The sequence below is a fragment of the Lucilia cuprina genome, chromosome 6, assembly GCF_022045245.1.
Source record: "Lucilia cuprina isolate Lc7/37 chromosome 6, ASM2204524v1, whole genome shotgun sequence".
Classification (NCBI taxonomy): Eukaryota; Metazoa; Arthropoda; class Insecta; order Diptera; family Calliphoridae; genus Lucilia; species Lucilia cuprina.
Genome location: NC_060954.1, coordinates 36,934,759 through 36,945,112, shown reverse-complemented (window position 1 = coordinate 36,945,112; position 10,354 = coordinate 36,934,759). Strand labels below are relative to the sequence as shown.

The 10,354-nt window shown below is 30.1% G+C and overlaps 1 protein-coding gene across 5 annotated transcripts in view; it reads left to right on the top strand.

The window, feature by feature from the left end:
- Nucleotides 1–1,364: 1,364 nt before the first annotated feature.
- The window catches only part of LOC111678573, a 26,183-nt gene continuing 17,193 nt past the window's right edge, over nucleotides 1,365–10,354 (top strand). The window contains exons 1-2 of one of the 5 annotated variants that reach the window (XM_046953490.1): nucleotides 1,365–1,560; nucleotides 5,232–5,402. The gene's annotated coding sequence lies outside the window, so the exon portion shown is untranslated. Of the gene's footprint in view, nucleotides 1,724–5,231; nucleotides 5,403–10,354 lie in introns of all 5 variants that reach the window. The other 4 variants (XM_046953489.1, XM_046953488.1, XM_046953491.1 and 1 more) reach the window with 4 other exon arrangements.

Here is a 10,354-nt window from a genome sequence, read left to right as displayed (position 1 = left end):
GTTAGTTAGTTAGTTAATTAGTTAAATAGTTAGTTTGTTGGTTATTTAGTTAGTTATTTAGTTAGTTAGATAGATAGATAGATAGATAGATAGATAGATAGATAGATAGATAGATAGATAGATAGATAGATAGATAGATAGATAGATAGATAGATAGATAGATAGATAGATAGATAGATAGATAGATAGATAGATAGATAGATAGATAGTTAGATAGATAGATAGATAGATAGATAGATAGATAGATAGATAGATAGATAGATAGATAGATAGATAGATAGTTATTTAGTTAGTTAATTAGTTACATATTTAGTTTGTTGGTTAGTAAGTAAGTTAGTTAGTTAGTTAGTTAGTTAGTTATTTAGTTAGTTAGTTATTTAGTTAGTTAGTTAGTTAGTTATTTAGTTAGTTAGATAGTTAGTTAGATAGTTAGTTAGTTAGTTAGTTAGTTAGTTAGTTAGTAAGTTAGTTAGTTAGTTAGTTAGTATGAAATGAGGATGTATAAATATACATCAAAACCCAAGAAATACACCTAGGCCTCTATCGAGAATGTTGTTCAGTGTCTCAGGTGGGAATCGAAACCTACAACATCGGTCGACCAGATTCAAACACAGCCCACTAACTAACCGGGAATCACTTACTTTTTCCACTTCTTGCTACTTAATTTGTTTTTGCAATGAGCTTTATATTTAACAAGATTGAAGGGTGTGCATAATTATAAAATTTATCTTAACAAGCGAATATCGTATTTCACACTTTTTTTGTAAGTGTATTACGAAATAAAAACATAGTTTAACTAAATATTAGCATATAAATTATACACAGCAATTTGAGCTGCACTCCCATTGACACATCTTTAAAATATAAGATATGGGAGCAAATACTTGGTATTTACAAATATGAGATGTAATGATAACAGTCAGAGTTGAAAAGAAAGTTTCTTTTGAACAAATTTAGACCGTTGGGGTATTATTTTACTTAAATTTTTAACGAATAAGAAACACATGCCTCAATATCGAAAAAAGAAATACAATTTAAATTGTTAAAAAAAACACAACCGTTATAAAAATATAAAATTCAAAAAGATGTACAACAATAATAACTTTAATCGACAGCAAAACTAAAATAAATAAACAACAAAAAATCTTAAACAAGATTTAAAAGAAAAATTAAAAAAAAGAGAACAAAAGGAATGATTTAATATTTAAATATTTTAAGTTTTTATTTAGCTTTGAAATATTTTTTTATTCTTTTTACTTTATATATGTATTGTAAGTGTTAAGAAAAAAGCTTTGGCTTTGGGCTTTTTAACACACAACTAGGTTTTCTGTTTTGTTGGTTGAGAAACTTACGGGAGAATTGTTGAGTTTTAGTTGCAAAGAAAGCGTTGACGTGTGTGTATCGTAGAAATTGGTTACAACGCGCGCGCGTTCGTTACTTAAGTCTTTTGTTTTCACTTTAAATTTACGAGTCCAAGTGCGTAAAATCTTGTTAACAGCTAAAAGCTGATGTGATTGTGTGTCACTAAAGTGAGAAACATAAATAATACAAAAATCTAAAGTAACTTTTTTTGAATTAAAATTAAAACCGTTAAGAAATTTATATTTATTTCAAAGTGTTTGTTTGTGTGTGTGTGTGTGTCTTCATACAAATGGTGTTAAACAGAAATCTACATAAAAACAAAAGGAATTAAAATTGTATACTAACGAAATTCATAATAATAGTAATAAAAAATACAGTTTGTTTTTTTGTATTATCTGATCTAGGTTTAATTGGAATTTAAGAGAAATATATAAAATCTTTAAATATCTGTAGAGCACAAAAAAAAGAACGCGTCATTTTTTAGAGTTTTTGTTGTTTTACAAATGATCATTAACATATAGTTTCATTTCAATTTTATGTGACAAGCATGCAACTTAGCTGTTTTCTTCCTCTTTACTTAAAAAAATACAAAAAAAAACAACAAAAAAAAACAATAAATCTTATGAACAAAAGTAAAATTAAATATTTAAACAAATTTCGCTTTTTAATTAAACCCGTTACAAAACAGCAGTTTTACTACAACCTAGAAGAAGAAACTTATAAAAAAAAAACAACAATCGAAAGTAGTTTAAAACTAAAAAAACAAGAAAACTTTACTTTTTTTCTTTAATATTTAATTGCATATTTAAAGAAAGAAAAAATTTAAATCCAAAAGCCACTAAAACAAGTTCTAAAATTATATGTTTATTAAAAATTGTTTATTTATTCATACACTCTTACTTTTGAACAAAAACAAAAAAACTCTAATGTGCATTTCCTACTTGTTTATCAAATCTTTTTAAATTTTATGAGAATTTAATTTTGTTCCGTCTGTTTATGTTTTTCAAGTCTTTAAAGTTGCCAAACATTAAACACAATTAAAACTCAGTTTATGCTAAAATTACCCTATTAGTGTGTTAGAGTTCAATTTCGTAAACATTCTACGGATACGTCAACATTTTATGGGAATTTTTGTGTGATTAAGTTTTTATTTGGAATACTAGTTTGACACAGTGAGCTGTGTATGGAATTTTGACTTAACCCTTAAAAGTATCAAAGGGTCAAAGTAAATATCAACAAAAATAAAAAAGTATTTCTTAATAAATTTTAAATCATGTTATGAATCGTCATGCATAGTAGACGTAAACGTTAGCTCTTATTTTAGATTATTTTTGAGAATTTTATTTGTGGAATTTTAAACATAAATTGTCATAAATTTTTAAACATAATTGTCATCTGGGTTACTCATGAATGAAGTCGAAGTGCTTTACGTGAGTACCTGTCATGTTGCCCTCTCTTACGGTGGTACTTTTTCAATCCATGGGTGAGTAAGAAGTAAACAACTTACCACTGCCCCTTTGTGTATCTTACACATAGGCTGCAATTTTTGTACATAGATATAACGGTCCATGTAAAAGCACTTTGCTCGAGTACTTGAGCTATCTAATCTCTGAACATTGCTGCCCCATTGCTTAACTTCCAAGATGTAAAACATCACTTCCGTTTACAACCACATAGATGGGATAGCCTCTGTTGATTTGACAACAGCAACTTGAGGCGTAACCGACAGACCGAAGTACGAATCCATCAAATAAGCCGAGACTTTATTCTTACTCACAAGGACACACTGTGGTAATTCTGATATGAATAGGGTTTACTCTGAACATATCTGGAAAAGAAAGGAAAATTTAATGGTATCATTTGTATATGATACCTTTCATCTATCATCAGACAACCCAGTACACTTCCCCTTTATCAGACACATTCATAAGAGACAAATATACGATACATTCATTATAGGTATACGGGTGGGGTGAGGCCCGCAGTACCTCAACCCATTGACCAGTCAGGACATAGTCCTGCGGGCAACTGGCCACCCGTAATACCAGATTATGTGGTTCTCTGGTTAGACCTCTTTTCAGTTTATGGAAGAACTAAGCCAGGTTATTTCTATGACCGTATTGCGCTATTGGAGAACCATAAAGAGTCAGTTAGTTTATACGCTACGTTACGTGAATCACCTGATTCGTTGGAGATTAACGGAAATCCACGTAAGTCGATTGTTTGACCATGAAGTTAAATTTATTTATGAAAAACACTCATCAGCTGATCTATCACGGAAAGAAAAGTAACTGAGCCTTATTAGAGTAGGCCATACTCTGAAGAGCTGTCAAAATTGTACTTTATTGATACAATTCGATCTTTAAAATTAAAATATTTAATTTATCCACAAAAAATAGCCATTGAACCAGTCTAAACATCAGTCTTATGTCTGACAAATGTTTTATAACTAAATCTTAAAAAAAATTGTCTGAAGGTTGACTTGTCTATGAAGTACTCTATTGACTAGGTTAGGATGTATACTACATCAAATCCGAAGAAGTACACCTAGTCCAATATCGGTCCTGTTGTACGCTTTACGTAGAATAAAAATAAAAATGTTTGTTGTTCCCTTGAAATTTTCATTTCTGTCGAAGGAAAAATTGCTATCATGAACTTGTTGTGAACAATTCATTCACAATAGTTGATTTTCTATGGAACAGCTGTTCAATGTTTACAAAATTCCATCAACAAATTTCACAACAGGTACAATTTTTTATAATGTAAATCTTACTTTAGGAAATGTATTCGGTCTTAGATTTATCATTAACATTTAAAAGCGTCCTCATTGCTTTCGACTATGGGTAATATCTGCCGGTCCACCCTAGGAAACTTTATTTGGGAAACTTTTGATTTAGCAAAAGTGCGGACCAGGTCTATGGTATTGGGATTGGGTAAAAGGGTATTTAATGTAGAACCCCAGGACCTCCAATGTCTCCCAACTTAGAGTCATCCATGCAGCAACTGATTCCTACGTATATAAGCTCTAAAGTTCCGCTTGACAAAGACTTTATATCTGGAATCAGTGTTTAAAAGTTTCCGACTTTGACTTCCAATGTGTTCAGTATACAACTTTTATGAAGCTAATGTGTTATAGTAGAGCTAAGGCCCAGCAGCGAAGTGCCTTGTTAATCCTGTCCTCTAAGTGGTGCCGCCATTTTATATTCCGCGAACGGGGAAGAGCTGGAAAACTCCTACTAAACTAAATGGAATTGGCTAAATGCACTTGTTTATTAGTTGGTCTATAAAATACTTTTTTTAATGGATTTTAATTTCAACATTTTTGAATATTGTTTAACAAGAAAAATCTGAAAATAACATTAACCCAATCAAGGGTTAAATATTTTTTTGCATTTATATTCTAGAAATTCTCATACGTCTTTTTTGATGACGATATAACGCCAGCAATAAGACAATGCTGTTAACGTTGTTGATGGTGGTGATGACTAAATGTTAAAATATTTTTAAAAAATTGTTTATTTTTAAAATGTTTTTTTTCGATTGGATTATTGTATAGGTACTTTACTATGAGTTAATAAAATAAAAAAGTGGCAAGTATGTTATGGTGTTGTCATTTGTAAAACAGCAAAAACATTAACGACGAGAAGTAGTAGAAGAAGAAGAAGAAAAACAACGACTTTGTTTAAAGTGCTGTGAAAATTTTCGCAATAAAATAAAATTTTATTTGTTATAAATTTTCAAAATATTGAAGAAAACTTAAGACAATGTGGTTACAAGAAACACAACGGTTTTTGGTTTTTAAATGTGACTTGTGTAGTTACTGAATTGGAACCCTTCCTAATAAATTGCTTGTTTACTTTTTGTTTTAGATTCAGATGTTTTAAAGTATTTAATATAAATAAAAAAACAAAATTATAAACTAACGAAATATAACATAAAAATTAAATTTATAACATAAACAAACAGCAGCAGCAGTGTATAAATAATTAATTATATATATCACACACTTAGATACCACTGAAAACCCTAAAAAGTGAAAGGTAACTAACAAAAAAATAAAATAACTTAAAACTTACAAAATAAGATATACAACTATTAAATACTATTATTCATTTCATATACACATTATTTATACTGTAACTATACTCATAAAAACCATATTTTTATAATAATAATAATTTACATTATAATGAAAAAGTTGTAGACATCGTAATCACCATCATCATCTTCATCATCTTTGGTGTAAATACGCAGTTAAATACATTTCATGCATAATAAAGAAAATTCCTCATATACAAACTTGTATTATTTATGATTTTTGTATAATTTATATATTAAATCATCATCACATCAAATCACATAGAGCTGTCTATCACACACAATTCATGTTAATTTAAACTTTAAAATGTAACTGTTGTTTTTAAAGCTTGAGTTTAATCCATATTTTTCGGTTTAGTTAAACCTAAATGAATTGAAAATATACCATAAAATCTGATTTAACTGAGCATGAAGGGCCTGTGAGTGAGAGTTATTTTAATGTTGTCTATCATAAAAATCGAGTGTTTGTTTTCTTGTGATTTTGTGGAAATTATTACGCTCTATCGAAAACACAATTAGAGCGAGTTTTTGAGTTGGCCATTAAATGCCAATTAATAATCAGATTAGTTAATCTAATCCCCTTTGATGTTTTTGAGCTCATGATTAAACTTCGCAGTGTTTTCCATACAAAACAACAGAAAACGTCACTGTTTGTTATAGGGTTCTATAGTTGAAACGACTTTTTGCATTTTATGAAAAGTCGACTTTTCGACTTTCGACTTTTTGCATTTAGTTAAAAGTCGATTTTTCGACTTTTCGACTTTTTTCATTTAATTAAAAGTCGATTTTTCGACTTTTAATATTTTATAAATGGTCGACTTTTCGACTTTTTACGACTTTCCGAATTTTTCCTACTTTTCTCGACTTTTTCCGACTTTTCGACTTTTCGACTTTTTCCGTCTTTTTTCGACTTTTTTTCGTCTTTCCGACTTTTATTTACAAAGTCGACTTTTCGACTTTTTTCATAGACGATAGTCGAGTTATCGACTTTTTTGAAACAAAATAGTCGACTTCAACTTTTCGACTTTTTTCGACAAAAAGGCAATTGTTCGATTATTCGAAAGTCGATTTATAGAACCCTAGTTTGTTATCAAAACAATGCATGTTTTATAAAAAAAGACAATTGTAAATGTAATATGACAATCAATGAAAACTAAAACTTAAACCAAAAAAATAATTGTGAAGTCACTATAATTTATACTCATTGATAAATCAATCAATCATTTTAATGTTTATTTTAGTAAAAATTTTATTAATTTTTTTTGCATCAGCTGTTTACACTTTTGCATTTCTTGCTCAAGTTTAAACCACCCCCATTAAGCGTTTAAACTGGCAAATAATATTAACTAATTGAGTACTCAAAAACAAGTTTCGTTCCATTGAATCCCAATAAAATTTATAAGGCAAGGAAAATTTAGTACTATTGTACCTTTTTTCAGTACTATTTGGCATTGAAAATTACCACAGTATCTCATAATATGTTAAGTACTTTTTCCATATTATAAACTTATACTCTTAATTTTCTTGTATTTAAAGTTCTTTATAGACTATCTACTAGTTCATAATTTAGTCCATAGACTGGTCTATAAACTAGACTATCATCTTATCAAAACTATTACTTAATAGTCTAGTAAATAGATTAGACAATACTTTTCAGCAAAAATTATTGAAATACATAATCCATTTATATAATCCCCCTGTAGACATTATTGAATACGCTTAGTAGTCTTAGATTAGATTATGTTGCGGTTTATGTATTTCCAAACTTTCAGCAAAGAAGTAGTTTTAGAATTAGTCTGAAGTAATTCATGGGTGATTAATGTGGTCATAATTTAGGAAATTACAATGTTAAATGGAAAATGTTTATGCAATGTAATTGGATTAGTTTTGGACCAGTCTTTTAGGGTGTACTCTTTACCAGTGATTGGGGAGTAGTCAAAATTTTTGAAGCTAGTCGATTGACTTTGCTTTTAAAAGCCTTGTCTATAACGTACTTTGTAGACTAGTAAAAAAACTAGTGCTAAGATCCTCAGAATGAGCAAGTCTGAAATTAGTATGATAGTACGTATTCTGAGTGGACACACAGGATTATGAGCACATTTATGCAAAATTGGACGTGCGGATTCAGAGGATGTAGAGTATATGGAGAGAACAGTAAAACTCTGGAGCATTTTCTTTGCCACTGCTAGTCATTCGTCGAAGTTAGATCTAAGTATCTTGGAAGTGATGTTATTCCGGAAATAACATTCCTGACTGATTGGAAGATTCTTAGGAATTACGTTCAGGAAACTCAGTTTCTGAACACTCACAAAAAAAATCATTCAGTTCCCGATAAGTGGCGCACAACAGAACCGATTGTGGCCTAGGTGTATTATTTCGGATTTGATATAGTATACATCCTCCTATCAACCTAACCTAAGATCAGGTGCGGATCCACGGAGGGGATTGTTGGTGTAAAAGGAAAATTCTCCCAAAACCGACAATTTTTCAAACAAAATATAAAAATGAGGAAAATGAAATAGTTATCAAATCTACAATTTTAGTTTGTAATCGCCAATGAAGATATCGGCTTTGTTGGCGATTACAAATTAAAATTCATACAAAGATTAGCTGTTTGCTCTTTTATAAAACAAATAATTAAAAAGTCAAAGACATTAAATATCTTAAATATGATTTGAGTAATAATATATTTTTTTTTGCAAATCATTTTCATTTCATAATAAGTTGTGTATTTAATTGATATGTTTTGCAATAATTTGTAATTATAATCAACACCACCATATTGAGAAATGGTACTCAAATGCATTGATGTTGATGTTTATAAAGCCTCATTAACTTCCTGAATCGATTTAGCAATGATCATCACAATTTATAAAATGATTCAATAGAATTCAATGCGTGAGTTACTTTTAAACCAAGAATATGTATAATTGAAAGTGAAGTTTTATTCTTCAAAAACATTGCTCTCAATCCATTTTGAAAAGTCTTGTTATAACAAATTAAGAGGTCAAATTATGGGGTCAGTATTTATCGACATATGCAGATATGTACGTATGTATGTGTGAACTTCCCCTTAATATTAAGAAAACATTTTACACACAAACATCCTAACCAACTCAAAGTCACGTTAATGTCTATAATTTCGTAAAAAAATTTCTTCTTTAAAATGTTAAGATTTTATTATTTCATATATTTTTGTTGTTGTTTATTTTATTTTTTAATACAGTTGCATGTTTGTTTGGCCTTAAACCCAAAAAAAAAAAAAAACTAAAACATACCAAACCTATCTCAACTCAACACCTAAACAAAATTTCATTTTTATTTTAAAAATTATTTTTTTTTTTTATAAAACCATGATCAACATCATCATCATGATCAGCATGCAAACTCACATACATTTCCAATTTGGTAACGTCATCATTGTATATGTAGAGTTAATGAAAAAAATAACTAAAACATTCATTCAACATGTTCATCATTATGATAATGATCATCTTCATCATTATCATGATCAACATTATCATTAGACGTACATATAGTATCACATACAATACACAAACTCTATCATTCTCAATAACATTTAAAAATGTCTGTTACGCGAAATAAAAACTAATTGTATTGTTTTAAAGTTTATTGGCTTTTTATGGCATGCATGCCTCTCGTTCACTTTTTATAAATATTTATAAAGGGTATTGCTATTCGTTTAGTTATTTTCAATACAATTTTCAAAGTCAAAAGTGACAGTTGCAAGTTGGTTTATTTTTTTGCAAGTAGTGAAGGTTAAGTTTAAGTTGGGTTTAAGTTTAATATTCCAATTTAACATTAGTAATAAAAAAAAGGAATTTGGAAATAACTGTACAGATTACCTAGATGTTTCGATACTGTGTTTTTAAGGTTCTGATTAAGATCATTTCATAGAATCATAAGATCATTTAAAGAATTTGACAAAACATTGTTGAATTCATCATAATGACATCCCCCGGGGGTGGCCAATACCAACAGTCTGGCCGGGACTGACAAATTGGTTACAGTCTACTGCTTTTCTAGTTTTTGCATAGAGGTCAGACCAGAGCACCGCATAATCTGATACTACGGGTGGCCAGTTGCCCGCAGGAATATGTCGTGGCTTTTCAGTTGTTTGGGGTTCCTTCGGGATCTACTTAGTGGCTGTAGTTCAAAACCAAATTCGCGGGGAGAGTAAGTGGGGGTTGAAAGACTGATGCATGACAATAGTCAATATTTTGGGATAAGTTCGGTGCTGTTGCCGAAAACAACAGATACCTCACAGAGGAGTGACTGTGGTACTATGCGTTGGAAAGGAGTTTATTAATTGTATATGGTACGGGATGAATGTGAGGTTCTGCGAGCCTTACCCCACCTGTCTACCTCAGGAATGTGTCGTATGTTTTTTCTTATGAATGTGTTTTATGAATGAGATGTGTGCTAGGTTGAATGATGATGGATGAAAGCTATCATATACATATGATACCATTGAATTTTCCTTCCTTGTCCAGATATGTTCAAAGTATACACTGTTCATATCAGAATTAACACAGTGTTTCCCTGTGGCTTATTGATGGATCGTACTTCGGTCCTCCGTACTAGGTGCTGTTGCCGAATCAACAGAAGCCATCCAATGGTCAGAGATTAGATAGCTCGAGTACTCCAGCAAAGTACTTGAGCATGGATCCGTCAAAGCCAATGTATAAAAATTGCCACCTGAGTTCTTCATTGAAGAACAAAGGGCGATGGTAGACCGTTCTCAAGTCTAAATCTAGATAGATAGATAGGTAGATAGATAGATAGATAGATAGATAGATAGATAGATAGATAGATAGATAGATAGATAGATAGATAGATAGATAGATAGATAGATAGATAGATAGATAGATAG